The sequence below is a fragment of the Myotis daubentonii genome, chromosome 1 (genome assembly GCF_963259705.1).
Source record: "Myotis daubentonii chromosome 1, mMyoDau2.1, whole genome shotgun sequence".
NCBI lineage: Eukaryota > Metazoa > Chordata > Mammalia > Chiroptera > Vespertilionidae > Myotis > Myotis daubentonii.
This window is the reverse complement of record NC_081840.1, coordinates 128,980,036-128,995,420: the sequence shown is the minus strand read 5'-3', so window position 1 is coordinate 128,995,420 and position 15,385 is coordinate 128,980,036. Positions and strand designations below refer to the sequence as shown.

General features: G+C 42.2%; 1 long non-coding RNA gene across 1 annotated transcript; it reads right to left on the bottom strand.

Moving 5' to 3' along the window:
- Positions 1-807: 807 nt before the first annotated feature.
- On the bottom strand, positions 808-2,869 carry LOC132226699 (uncharacterized). Its single transcript, XR_009451072.1, has 3 exons — positions 2,632-2,869; positions 2,296-2,469; positions 808-929 (listed from the first exon to the last, which is right to left on the bottom strand). It is a non-coding gene; the product is annotated as an uncharacterized LOC132226699 (long non-coding RNA).
- Between the last annotated feature and the right edge of the window lie 12,516 nt (positions 2,870-15,385).

Below are 15,385 nucleotides of genomic sequence, written 5' to 3'. Positions count from 1 at the left end.
TATGCTTTGATTGGTTGAATGGATGACCAGACAACCAGACATTTAGCATATTAGGCTTTTATTATATAGGATTTTGGTTATTATTCTTTCTTTGTGGTTTGTAATTCAGGGTGTTTTAACTACTATATAACTTGCAACTAAATGTATGTACAAATACATTACCTCATGAAGTCAGATAACACAATGCTCCCTTATTATTGTTGTGAATCATGCCAACCGCAGAAAACTAATAGAAGTCAGGACGTGGCCTGAACCACTACTATCTTTTCCCTATCTACTCACACTGTGAGCCAGCAGATCTTTATGAGAATGATGCTTAATATCCCTGTCCACACCCAATTGGCTTGGATGACAGAATCCTACTTGTCACTAATGGATACTGATGAGTCATGATGGGGTCTTAGCAATTGTAAGGACCCTTAACCTACTCTTGAGTCAGAGCTTTCTAACTGGCTTCCATGTGAGGCATAATTTAAAATATTTTGAAACCTGAGGTAAATTCAACTCACTTGGGAATGTTTCATTCTTATGGCAAAGAGGTCCTTTGAGGGGCCAACCTCAATTATGGAGTCTCAGGCAAGCTGCTGCCTACTTCTCTGGGAAAGGTGACATGGGACCTTCCACTGCCTAAACAAAGATGTTCTAGTGTCCTTGGGGGGGGGGGGAGGGACAGATCTGGTAACAAAGGAGAAAATCTGGTCTTCTCCTGCAGCTTTATTTCAATCTCTCTGGCAGCTTAGAATAGTTCCAACTAAGCCCTTCATTATTTCACTGGCCCTAGCTTTAATAAATGTACCCTCCAAATATAAAACAAGGAATGAGCAATTGTACCTTTCCATGTGATTGATTTTTGAAGCTCTAGTTACTAAAAATTCCACCATTTTCTCTTTGTTTTCATATTTAGCAAGTGAAAATGGTGTGAAGTCATCCTGTATAAAGAGAAAAACAGTTTATAATTTATTAAATTATATATATATATATATATATATATATATATATATATACAAACTGAACATTAAAACTTATGAACTTACACATATGATATAGAAAGTAAATAAAAAGTAGCCCCTTTTGCCCTGCCTGGTGTTCTCACTGGTTAGAGCATTGGCCTGCTCATGGAAGGATCCAGGTTTGATTCCCATTCCAGAGATTGCACCTGAGTTGCAGATTTGGTCCCCAGCCCTGGTCTGGGCCTATGCAGGAGGCACCCACACATTAATGTTTCTCTCTTTCACCCCTCATCCTTCTCTACCTTCCACTTTCTCTAAAATCAATGGGGGGGGGGAATCCTCTGGTGAGGAGGAAAAATAAATAAAAGGATCCCCTATCTTCTCACCCCTGTGCAGTCACTGACTGTTCTTCCCTTTAATATGCCCTCCACTGCCTCTTCAACAGATTAACTGCAGCATCCTTCTCGAAATCTCACTTCCAACATTTACAGTACGGGTTCCCAGAATCTGTGTTCCTATCGTGGTATCCTGTTGTTATTTTGTTGCCTGTGGACTGGGGCTTCCTCTTCCCTCTTCCATTCACCCAGGTCCCCTTGCTGGGTACTAGGCCTCCTCCTCCCACCCATCCCCAGCAGCACCATTTCCTAAGCCCCTGGCAGCACAGCAGCCAGTCCCCAGCATCACTTCACTCCCCAAGGCCTTCAGCCTTAGTGGGTTCTGAGCCTATCTCCCACTCCCAGGCACTAACAGGAAGTTCTTCCTTCTGGGATGGAAGGGTAGCTGGAGACAGAGCTTCGCCCCCTACCATGGACACTACATTTCTCCAGCCCCGACTGGGCTTTGGAGTGTTTCCATGGTGATAGGGCCTGATCTATTGTATTCAGTGTATGCATTTGAGAAAGAAAATCTTTGTGTGGAAGGAAGGAAGGAAGGAAGGAAGGAAGGAAGGAAGGAAGGAAGGAAGGAAGGAAGGGAGGGAGGGAGGGGGGAGGGAGGGGGGAGGGAGGGGGGAGGGAGGGGGGAGGGAGGGGGGAGGGAGGGAGGGAGGAAGGAAGAAGAAAGAAAGAAAGTTCTTGTGCCCAGCTGGTGTTGCTCAGTGGTTGAGTGCTGACCCTTGAACCAGGAGGTCAGGGCACATGTCCAGTTTGTGGGATGAATCCCCAGACGGGATGGGCAGGAGGCTGCCAATGGATAATTCTTTCTCATCACTGATGTTTCTATCTCTCTCTCCCTCTCCTTTCCTTTCTCTTTAAAATTAATAGAACATACAATTTTTAAAAGGCTTGAAACTAAAGTGAAACCATGTATTTCAAATATTTTGTAAATAGAGTTACTTGATCTATACCTTATTTCTTGCTTCCATATTTGCCATACAGGAAAGTAGCTTTTCCACTATCACTGTATTGTGGCCAAGGACAGCATAGTGAAGAGGAGTGTTGCCGTGGATGTCCATTACATTTGGATCGGCACCATGGTCTAGAAGAATGGTTGCACATTCCTCTTGGTCATATTGTATGGCCTGTCAGTATTATGCCAAGAAATAGATTATAAGTTCTAGGAATTCAAAGTAAATATTCCACAAGTTTCACCAATGGCTTCTCGTTAAATGAGATAAACTCATTTTTATTCTAAGTAATTCAATTAAACCCCTCTCATGTTGACATAGTTGGCTAATACATACGTGAATGAGAGCCGTTTTGTTGTCAATGTCACAGAGGTTCAATAGGCAATGTCTACGTGTTAGCAGTCTCACCACTCTCGGATGGCCCTTGCCACAGGCCACATGCAGAGCAGTCCTATGAAAGTGAGAGGACTGCTTAGAGAATTAGAGGGCACCAGATGAAAGCCTACAATATCCACGTAATTGTAAACATTTCTCTCTATGCCTTCAAAGCAAATATTTAATTTTCTTCTGGAGACAGTACAATATTTATTAGTTTTTGTTACTCACCACATTAGTGAAGGAAAAGCCTGTTTGAATACAGAGAGGATGACCTGGGAATTCAGCTTAACTTGGTTCTGATCCTATTTTAATTGTCACTTATTAGCTGTCACTTGGCCTTTATGGGCTTCCATTTCCTCATCAACAAAATGGGGATAAAAATAATAGGCATCTCACAGGACACCACTGTTTGTTTTAATGAGAATCTATGCAAAGTGTTTACTGCAGTAACTTGCACATAAAAACAGCTTAATAATTATGATATTAGTATCATTATTACTATTACCACCACTTTACAAAGACAACATATCAATTAGCAAACTGATATCATTATACCTACTTTGCACATGTGTTTTAAGGATTAGGAAGAACACAGTATTTCAATTATTCTAAAATGCTTATATTCTCTCACTTTAACATCTCTGACATTGGAATCCAATTTTTAATTCAGAATGTCTTACAGAAGGCCAAGAGACATATGTAAAGATGCTCTAAGTCACTGATCACCCGAGAGATGCAAATTAAAATGAAAATCAGGTACCATCTCACACCTGTCAGAATGGCTATCATCAACAAATCAATAAACAACAAGTGCTGGCGAGGATGTGGAGAACTAGGAATACTTGTGCACTGCTGGTGGGAGTGCAGACTGCTGCCGCCACTGTGGAAAACAGTATCGAGTTTTCTGAAAAAATTAAAAATGGATCTTCCATTTGACCCAGCAATCCCACTTCTAGGAATGTATCCCAAGAAATAAGAAACACCAATCAGAAAGAATATACGCACCCCTATGTTCATAGCAGCACAATTTACAATAGCTAAAATTTGGAAACAGCCTAAGTGCCCAGCAGCAGATGAGTGGATTAAAAACCAGTGGTATACCTACACAATGGAATACTATCTATCTATACTAATAAAAGGGTAATATGTTAACTAGACCAGATAGACCAGACATCTTCCGATGTCCTTCCAGATGTCCTTCTAGACAAAGCCATGGTGGCAGAGGCAGAGGTGGTTAGGGATGATCAGGCTGTCAGGGGAGAGCAGTTAGGGGCCATCAGGCAGACAGGCAGAGGTAGTTAGGGGCAATCAGGCAGGCAGGCAGGTGAGCGGTTAGTAGCCAGTGGTCCCAGATTGTGAGAAGGATATCCAACTGCCGGTTTAGGCCTGATCTGTGCCGGTTTAGGCCCCATCCCACAGAGCCTAAACCAGCAGTCAGACATCCCCTGAGGGATCCCAGATTGGAGAGGGTGCAGGCTGGGCTGAGGGACCACCCCCCATGGACAAATTTCATGCACTAGGCCTCTAGTCCTATATAATAAAGAGATAATATGCAAATTGACCCTCACTCCATCAGGCCACCACAAGATGGCTGTGCCCACAGCAGAGGCAGGGTTCCCGTAACAAGCGGTAATGAGCGACCATCAGGGACCTGCGGCTGCGTGGTGCTGGGTCTGGGTGGGGGACCTGAGGCTGTGCCACCCGCCTGGTGGGGCTTGACAGGGGACCTTAGGCCGCACCCCCCGCCTGACAGGGGTAGATGGGGGACCTCAGGCCATGCCCCCTGCCCTGATGCCAGGCCTGGAGGGGCTTGATGGTGGTGGGGCTGGCTGGGTCTGGATCTTGCCCAGTGGGGGTGGGGCTGGCCGGGTCTGGGTCTCATGCAATTTCGAGGTGCAGTGGGTGGCTGGGAACTTGACTCTGGGTCCCACGGTGTGCTCCAGACTCTGACAGGAGGAAAATTTTCATATACATTTTACTAATTTTCTTTCAGCTCTGACACTTCTATTATAGAGAAAGGGCAAATAGCAATATTAAAATATTTCCTCTAATTAATTCCCTTTTAATGTGTACAAATTTTGTGCCCTGGGCCACTAGTCTATATTATAAAAAAGCCAGTGGACGTAATGCCTTCACACCATAATGACCAAATGACCAGTCACCAGGAGGTGCATGGAGCACCTCTCAGTCCCTCCCCTGCAGCCCACAAGCTTCGATTGGACCAAGGCTGACGGCCAGCGGGTGGCTGGGCGGTGGGCGGGTGGTTGTGGAAAGGTAGGCTCGGTGAGGCGGGCACAGTGAGGTTCACGTGGGTGGGTGGGGCATGTGCCGATTAGTGGAGTGCACGTGAGTGGGCAGGGCCATGCAATTTTGTGCACTGGCCTCTAGTATAAACATAAAAGCCTATGCGACTGCTCGACCAGTAACTATGATGTGAACTGACCACCAGGGGCAGACGCTCATCACAGGAGCTGCCCCTGGTTGTCAGTGTGCTCCCACAGCGGGAGCGTGGCTCAGCTGATGGACAGGCGCCAGATACAAGGCTTACGGCTGGCCGCCACAGCCCCGAGACTGCAGCAGAGCAGCAGGAACAGTGGTGGGGGCAAGTGCAGTGGGGCTGGGATGAGCAAAAGTGGCAGGCAGGAGCGGCAGGTGGTGTTGGACTGCCTGTTTCGGCCGATCCCCACAGGCCATGGTTCGCCTATATTTTCTATTTTATTACTTTTTTAAAGAAAAAAACCCAGTTAGAGAAAGAAAAACATCACATGATCTCATATGTGTAATCTAATGAAGAAAACATACTGATGAACAAAATATGTCCAGAGGTTTGGATGCATGGAATAGGTCAACAGATACCAGGGTGGTAGTGGAAGGACAGGAAGAGATCAACCAAAGAACAGATGTGCATAACCCATGGACGCAGACAATAATATGGGAAAGTCACCTGGTGGGGTGGGGTTTGGGTGGAGGGAGGACAAAAAAGGAAAAAATGGGAGACATCTGTAATACTGTCAACAATAAAACAAAAAGAACATTTTTAAATGTTTTTTAAAAATTATTTTTAGTTAATTTGAGAGCGGGAAGGAGAGTTAGAGAGTGAGAGAAACACCGAGGTAAAGGAGAAGCATCAATTGGTTGCCTCCCATAGGCACCCCACCCAAGCAGTGATCAAACTAGAAACCTGGATAGGAGCCCTGACTTGAAAAGAACCTGAGACCTTTCAGTGTACAGGAGGGATACCAGCCGATGCTCCCACCAACTGATCCATACTAGTCAGGGCACTATTTTGAATTTTTCATTTTTATAACCACACAACGAAAAAGATTAAGCTATAATCATTTACATATTATATGTAATAAAGCTATATGAAGTAAAACACATATGGTGTGCTTACAGGCATAGGTGACAAACAACTCAAGTGCCCATCAGTAGATAAGCAGATGAAAAAGATGTCGTACATTTACACCATGGAATACTCGCTGCTATAAAAGGAAGGCGCTCTTATACCCTTTGCATGGATGGATCTGGAGGTTATTATAGTAAATGAAATAAGCCAGTCAGAGACAGACAAATACCATATGATCTCACTTACATGTGGAATCTAACAAACAAAATAAACTGACAAACAAAGTAAGAGCAGAGGCATGGATACATGGGCCAGACTGACAGATCTCAGAGGGAGGGGGCGGGGGAACTGGAAGAGATTCGCCGGAGAACATATGTGCATATGTGCACAGCCCATGGACACAGACAGCAATGCGTGAAGGCTGAAGGGCGCTGGGTGGAAGGGCACTGAGGAGGTGAAATGGGGGACATCTGTAACAGTGTCAACAGTAAAAGTAAACATAAAAATAAAAATATTCTCTTTACTTCTGAAGAGGCCAATAGTTGTCAGAAGATACCAAGCCTCAAAACATTTTCCAAAAAATTCCCATAAACAGAAAGTGAGAAATCAATTCATATTACTAGAATGTCTGTATATGTTCATTAAAGAAATTATATTTTTTTAAAAAGGAAATGTTCATTCATAATACAAATGCCCAGAAATAAATTTTCTCACATTTTGCACATATTTTTTCCGTAACAAACGATCATAGTCTGCTTGTATGTATAACCAAACTGAGTCTTTCTTATTAATACACTGCTATTTTAAGAAGTGCTGAGTAAAACAAATTGTGTAATTTATCTAATTATTTCATAATGATATTTTAGTATAAATAGAATTGATGGGTAGAGGGAATACATATGCTAAGTGTGGTGCTCAGCATCAAATTTCCTATTTCAAAATCAAAAGCAACTTAAACTTGAAGTAGGAATATAAAGACAATCGCTGGTCAACTTCACAAATTTTTTGGATGGAAAATACTATTTAACTCCTCTTTTAACTTATTCCTTTCTTACCAGGACACTAAATATTTTTCCCTTTGTATGCTGGTCACTTATACTTATGCAAAAAGCACTTTGTCCGCTTTCAAATTAGAGTTTTTTCTTGTTGATTTTATGAATTTTTATTTTTATTTTTTTAATATATTTTATTGATTTTTTACAGAGAAGAAGGGAGAGGGATAGAGAGTTAGAAACATCGATGAGAGAGATCGATCAGCTGCCTCCTGCACGCCCCCCACTGGGGATGTGCCCGCAACCAGGGTACACGCCCTTGACCAGAATCGGACCCAGGACCCTTGAGTCCGCAGGCGGACGCTCTATCCACTGAGCCAAACCGGTTCGGCTCTTGTTGATTTTAAAGACTTCTCTGTAAAAGGAAGACATACTTTTCCCTCTGATACACATACATTGCAAATATTTTGCAAGCACATTTTCTTTGATTTTGATAATATTATTTTCTGATACACAGTGGGTTTGAATTTTTTATATTGCTCAGTCAATCTCCTGAAATCTTGCTCTTGAAGTCTTGGTCAACATTTTTAAAAAAATGTATAAATAATTTTTTGTGTTTTCTTCTGGTACTGTTCTCATTTTCTATATTTAAAATTTTTAATCAGGAATTTATTTTAATCTAGTCATTTTTCTCCAAATACTTAACAGAAAATTTCCACCATTTTTAACTGACCCTTTTCTACAAATATGAAATGTCATCAGTATCAATTTCTAAAGTCTTACATATATTTGGGGTGTTTGGAATTTCCCATTCTGTTCCAATCATTTATCTGTAAATAAATACTTTCTGAAAGTTTATAGCACCTGATGATAGCTAGAAGGGTAAACCTGTGTCTACTATACAAAATTTTCTTAATTTCATCACAACAATGAAAGATAGCATGTAACTGAAACAATTTTAAAACATAATTACTTGGTTGTAAAATTGATAAACATAGGAAGGCACACATTTTGAGAAAGTGAGTCTTCCTAATCAGGACCACAGCCATCTTCCCACTCAAAGTTCCTTCTGAGGTCCCGCCATTAGGAACATAGGTGCACACGGATATAAAGCGGTTATTGGATTTTATCCAAAGAACTTTTAGCTCAGAGGGTGATCGATTATGGGAATTATTTCTCTCATTATTCATTTTTCTATAGCATGTGACATTATAGTGTAAAAATGTGTACATCCTATGTAATAGAAACCTTATATGCAAATCGACCGAACAGCAGAATGACCAGTCGCTATGATATCACTGACCACCAGGGGGAAGACGCTCAACGCAGGAGCTAGCCCCTGGTGGTGAGTGTGCCCCCACAGGGGGAGCTCAACTCAGCCGGAAGCTGGGTTCAAAGTTGGTGAGGGCAGCGGCGGTGGCAGCAGCCTCTCCTGCCTCTGCGGCAGCACTAAGGAGCAGTGAGCAGGCTGGAGGTAAGGAGCGAGGGGTCCTGGACTGTGAGAGGGTGCAGGCCTGGCTGAGGGACTCCCCCCATTCCCTCAGCGCTTGAATTCTGTGCACCAGGTCTCTAATCTAGTACAAAATGCTGTATATACTTAATTTTGTTTCCATTATTGATATGCAGTTACATCACTCAAAAGTTGTCAGTAAAGTGTTCTGTAAGAGGCACTGTGAGCGGGTCCTTATGGTGTTGTCTTTGCTCATGAAGTTGGTCTGAGGGCTAGACCCCAGGCCAGGTGTCCACCAGGGAGGAGCTGCAGCGCCCTGGCTGACAGGAGGCTGCTCCCACCTGCTGAGACCCGCAAGGGGCGTCTCTCCCAAGTCCACCCGCCTCCTCCCAGTGGACCCCGGGCCCCCAGCCGCCCAGTCCCCATCACCTGCTCATCCTGTCCCTATCGTTCAGGCCACTTTTCCTGAACAATAGGATTTTTTTCACTTTCCGCACGTTGCCCACGCTGGCAGCTTTGTGGATCGCTCCCATATCTGTGTCTCGAAAGAGAGGCCTTCGGGCTCCCACGCCACTGCTCCCAGGATTGGTGGGGGAGTCCATGGCCGCCACCCTGGGACTTTTCAGAAAAGAAAACACCTTCTTCATGGCGGAGAGTCAGGGCTTCAGAGAAGCCGCACCTTCCCTCCGCTTTTCTCGCCTCCTGAGCTCAATACTAGCTCTCTAGCCAACCACCTCACGCCACAGCATTCAAGCAGGGCAGTTTGGCAGTTTAGCATCTCTCCCCTCGGAATCACAGTAACCAGGCAACGGCCTCTGACATCACGAGGCATGTGCAGAGGGCCTTGTGGTCAAGGGCAGCCAGAGCCCATGTGCAAAGCCCAAGTAACTCAAATCGCGGAGACTGCCTGGTGGATGTGTCTCCCTGGTTAGAGCTTCTGCCTGAGCACCAGAGGGTGGCGGGTTCCATAACTGGTCACGGGCATGAACCTAGGTTGCAGATTAGATCCCTGGTTCCATCAGGTGCGTTCGGGAGGAAGTCAACCAAAGTCTCCTTCACATCGGTGTTTCTCTCTCTGCCACCCCCACCCCTCCTCCTTCCCTTCCTTCCACAAAGAAACAATTAATGGAATAATATACTCTGCGAGGATTAACAAAAATTAAAATTAAAAAAAAATCTCAGTGATTGCCTGTGGGCAGGTCTGGGTTCAGTTCAAACATCCCTGGCAGTTGGCCAGGTGTGTCCAGAGGCTTGCAATAGTTACCCCGTGAAAAAGCAGTCTTTGCTTACGACCAGGGCTAGGGTGGTGTGGAACTTCAGGATGCTCAAGGTCTGGTCCCTGAGAAAACTCACGTTAAAAACACCTCTACATCTCCCAGTGCCCCAGTTTATATCTGTTCCACATCCCTCTGGCCCCAGCCAACCTCTAGGGAATTTAGCAGATGCAACAACAGAAGGATGTTTTCATGGTTTCAGAGATTGTGGCAATATGTGTCTGCAGGTGCAAATTTAATGAGAAACCAGTGCCCGTTCTCCAGATGAAAGCACCTTTCCGCAGGCCTCTTAATCCTCCCCCTTTGGCCTACCTCTTACATTTAATTTGTGTAAGAGGTGGGCCAAATAAATCTTTAATCAATCCAAGATTTATTTTGGAGCATGGTGTTCACATTTAAGAACTTCCTTAAAAAATGGCTATTCACCTGTCCCAAACCAGCTTTTCTCGTCTAGTTTTAAATGTCACTTTACTGTGCATTAAACTCTCAGATTATGTTTTTTTGTTTTGGGGTGGTCTGTTTTATCCATTGAACTGTCTGCTTCTTTTTGCATCAGCACTGCACTATTTTAACTTCTTTATAAAACGTATTGTAGTGTTTTACAGTTTCAATGTTCCCCCTCTTTATTATTCTTTTTCAGTCTCCTCCTGGCAATGTTTACCTTAAAGTTATTTGAAATGAAGTTCTAATCAGTATTCCAAGTTTTAAAAGAAATCTTAGTGAAGTTTTAATTAGCTTGAGAATTAATTTTAACTGACAATCTCTTAAATCAGTATATGCTGATACATATGATGTCTCTCAATTTATTTAAGTCCTATTATATGTTCCTCTTAGCTTTTGGTAGTTATTTTTTAAACAAATCTTTAAAAATATTCTTATTTATTTAGACAGAAAGAAATATCTGTTGTCCCACTTATTTATTCTTTCTTGGTTGCTTCTTATATGTGCCCGAACTGGGATTCAAACACACAACCTTGGCATACCTGGACCATGCTCTAACCAACTGAGCTCCTAGGCAGGGCGATACTTTCATTTTTGGAGTTTTGGTTTGTTCTTGTTGTTGACACGATTAGCGATGTGGTAGTATTTTTTGCTTATGTAAATCCTGCCCACTTTAGACATATCAGGGATTTTTCATTCTTTATTGTGATGGAATATTTTCCATTATAATTATAAATGATTATTATATTAATATCTTTACAGTGACAATCAGACTGAAGAAGTTTCCAAGATGTACTTTTGTAACTGGTGAAGGAGTTGACAGTTTATGGCAGGTTCGCAGGGAAGGCAAACTGGACGGTAAAGATTTCACCGGAAAGATGTCATATTGAGGAAATTTTTTGATGCAGATGAAAAAGCAAGAAAAGTAAAATGCAAGCAAGAGAGGTTGTTTTTATTGAAGGGTAAAATTTTTTTTTAAAATGACATACAATACCTATTTTTTCCTCAAATCCCTTTAGCCAAATTTTTCAGTAATTTGCTTACTGCGCTTATCATCTTCACCAGTATGAAGCCTTTTGTGCTCCATACATGTTCCATATTCTTTAAGATTTACAAACTTAAAATCGAAATACTCATTTCCCCTTGCTTTCATCTTTCTCTATCAGCAACTCCTGTCTTTTCATCTTTATTCTATTTCTTAGGAAGGTAAAATAGGTTGACTCCATACTCCACAGTAACTGGTATAAACATGTGAGCACCAAGAGAGACTCCTTTTAGTGTATTTCTTGATCCAGCAACTCCAATAGGACCAAGCCTGCTATGGTGGGTGAAACGCACAGGAGCAGGAGCAGGCCCAAGGCAACAGCTAACACAAAACCAGCTAACTCAGAGCTCACCACATTCCTACTACATTTGCTAATGATTTCAGGAGCTAGCCAAAATGAAGAGTAACAGAAACCAACACTGCATAAAACGCACCAGGAAAATGTGAAAGTTGGGTACACAAATCTTACAGCAAGACAAACACATAGATTTTAATTTAGGGAGTTATTCTTCTGAGGCCATTTATTGCCATTTTGTTCTTTGGTTCAATAGTTCGCAAAATTGCTTGGAAATGGAAACCCAGAAGCTGAATGCCTGGGCCTTCCACAAAAATTGCTGCTGGTGAAGGGGTCCCTGCTGAGGGACAAGTGCCTTCATTGGTAAAAGAACAATTAACCAAATCAACAACAAAAAATTCTCAAGATGACTCAGCTTAGCTAGACCAACTGGTTTTTGGGCATGGGAATGGTTTCAACGATGATGACCAAGCATTTGCCTCCTTCAGCAGCCCAATTAGAAAATGATCTATTGTACCCTGTTTGCTCCTCAGATTTACAGGAGAGGCTCTCTGTAGTGACATGTGACGAGAAGGCTCTGACATTCCTGATTCAGCCTGCATTGAGGATCAAAGACATGACCCAGCTGCAGAGAGGTAGGAACCAGTCACCAGGACTCCAGGTCAGTGGACCCTGGAGTTTCTCTGTGGACCAGAGATAGAGTAAACGTTAGGCCAACTCTGAGTGTCTGCGTTTCCTTGGACAAACAAGCAATTGGAATTAAAAATTTCCCATTCCTAGATTTTTGTAAAACTAATTTTGTACCCAGAGCAGATGCCCTGTAGTAAGGAATTGCTTGGGATCCTCATGCCTATCTAAGACTCAAATAATGCCCTGGTTCTGCTTTCCTGCACACTCATTTAAGTTATGCTAATGGAATTAATAATGTGTAGACTAGTATTTATTTTGTAATGAAAAATGACTGAGAGATGGATGCCTTACCAAATCCCTTAGCAAACATTTTCCAATTCCAGTTCAAAGGCTGTCATTAATGTGTTTTCTCTGTAAGAGTAACCAAGAAACATGTGGAACACTCTTCCACAACTGATTCATTTGTTCTCTGGGATTTGCAAAACCAGGGGAGACTTGAAAATGACCTGAACTTTGAATGTCCTTGTGAGCCAACACACAGATCCATCAGCAGGTGGAAGTCCTAACTGAAGAGGTGTAAAGAGAACTTTGGTCCAATCTTTGGCTAAATGCTAAGCAATGCAGACCCAGTAGCAAATCTTAGGAAGCAAGATTTAAACATTTTATAAATGGACAGACACGAATGTCTGCACACTCCAAAAGGGACAAACTTCACAAATTTGCTGGAGGAAACTTATTAAACAAAACAAGGACAACCCTTTAAAAAGAAAATCAACTCCCAGGGATTAAAAATGGTGGCAGAGTAAGAGGATGGTGCATGGACATGCTCCCAGGAACAAACTGGAATTGCAACTAAAATACAAAAAAACTTCCTGAATAATCAACAGAAGACTTGCAGGAAAGAACCCTGATACCTAAGGACCGAAAGTGGAGACTGCATAGAGACTGGTAGGAGGGGCAGAGGTGGGAAAGGGCTGGTTGGATGCCTACAGATAGCAAATGAAGTTGCAGAGATATCTCAGCTGTGGCTCCGGGAGCGGAGGGGGGAGGGAAGGGATGCTGGGGGTGCCACTAAGAACTCTGGAATCTAATCCCCAAGCTGGGCCCCTCAGCAGAGAGCAACAAAACTGAAGAGGGTACCCACATACCATCTGGCTGTGAAAAGCAGCCAGGTTGCTGTCTGCCAGGGAGTGACAGCTGACAATTCAGGCTGTTTTCCTATTGGAAAACATCATACCCTGAGGCCACTTAAGATACAAAAAAACAAAAACAATTAGCCTCCAGGCAGAAGCAACTGCCCCACCCTGTTGAAAAAATCTCTCACCACACCTGAGGATGATTGCCTGGAGGCAATCCAAGTCTACCAGTCTCTAGGTCAGTGATTCTCAACCTTCCTAATGCAGCGACCCTTTAATACAGTTCCTCATATTGTGGTGACCCCCAACCATAAAATTATTTTCGTTGCTAGTTCATAACTGTAATTTTACTACTGTAAACAATATGTAATTATATGTGTGTTTTCCGATGGTCTTGGGCGACCCCTGTGAAGGGGTCACTTGACCCCCAAAGGGGTCGCGACCCACAGGTTGAGAACCGCTATTCTAGGCAGAGGCAGTCTCTGGAGGCTTGGATTCTACCTGGTCTACTTAATCAGAAACAGCCTTTAACAGTGTTCTGCACCAGAGACTGAGAGGCATAGTTACAAACTCAGACAGACAGCCAGAATGAGGAAACAAAGAAACAACCCCCACATGAAAGAACTAGAGAATCATCTAGGAGAAGAGATAAATAAAGCAGAGATAAGAAATTTATCTGAAACAGAGTTCAGAGTGATGATGGTAAAGATGCTCAACAGCATGAAAAAAGATATAGTAACTATGAAAAAAGAACAGTCGGAAATAAAGAATGACATAACATAAATAAAGAACACATTGGAAGAAATACAAAGCAGATTAGGGGAAACTGAAGATCAAATCAGTGAATTAGAAGACAGGGTTGAAAAAATTCACTCAATCAGAGAACAACAACAATAACAAAGCATTAAAAAACAGGACAGTTTAAGGGAGTTGTGGGACAACATAGAATGTAACGATTTTAGAATTGCAGGTGTACCAGAAGAGGCAGAAAGGGAGAAAAGAATAGAGAACATGTTTGAAGAAATAATGGCAGAAAACTACCCTAACCTGGTAAAGGAAAAAGGCACATAAGTTCAGGAGGTATAGAGAACCCCAAGTAAGAAGAAACCAAACAGGCCCATCCCTAGACACATCATAATTAAAATGCCAAAATTTAGACACAAAGAGAGAATCCTAAAGGCAGCAAGAGAAAAGCAAACTGTTACCAAAGAGATCCCATAATGCTGACACCTGATTTCTCATCAGAAACCCTTTAAGCCAGATGGAAATGACATGAAATACTCAAGGTAATCGAAAACAAGGATCTGAAACAAGATTACTATATCCAGCAAGGCTATCATTCAATATAGATGGTCAAATAAAGAACTTCTCAGACCAAAAAAAGGCTAAGAAGTACATCACCACCAAGCCAGCATTAAAATAAATGCTAAAGGAACTGCTGTAAAGAGAAGGAGAAACACAGAGAGAAACCTAGGCATACGGAATTAAAATGGCAATAAATAAGTACTTATCAATAATAACCCTAAATGTAAGTGGGTTAAATGCTCCAGTGAAAAGGCATAGGGTACCTGAATGGATACAAAAAAACAAAGGATTAAAAAAAAAAACACCTAAATAATCCCTGTGAGTCCAAAGAAGCTGGCAGCAATTGGAACCTGAGAAACACTACAGTACAGAAGACTGGGATCTTAAGCCAGCCAAAGGAACACTTCACTTTTTTATTTTTATGTTTTTTAATTTTTATTATTTTGTTATCTATTTTTTTCTTTGTTTTCCTGTTTTTGTTTGTTGCTTTATTTTCTATTTCTTTTCACATTATTAGAAATAAACTACAATAAAAACAATCCAAAACACTCAAACACTTGGAAGCTGAATAGCATGTTATTAAATATTGATTGGGTTACCAATGAGAACAAAGAAGAAATTAAAAACATCCTAGAAACTAATGACAATGAAAACACAACAATCTAAAACCTATGGGACACAATGAAAGCAGTCCTGAGAGGGACGTTTATAGCTCTACCGGCTTAACTCAAAAAACAAGAAAAAATGGTAGAAAATCATCTAACTCTACAATTCAAAGAATTAGAAAGAGAGCAACAA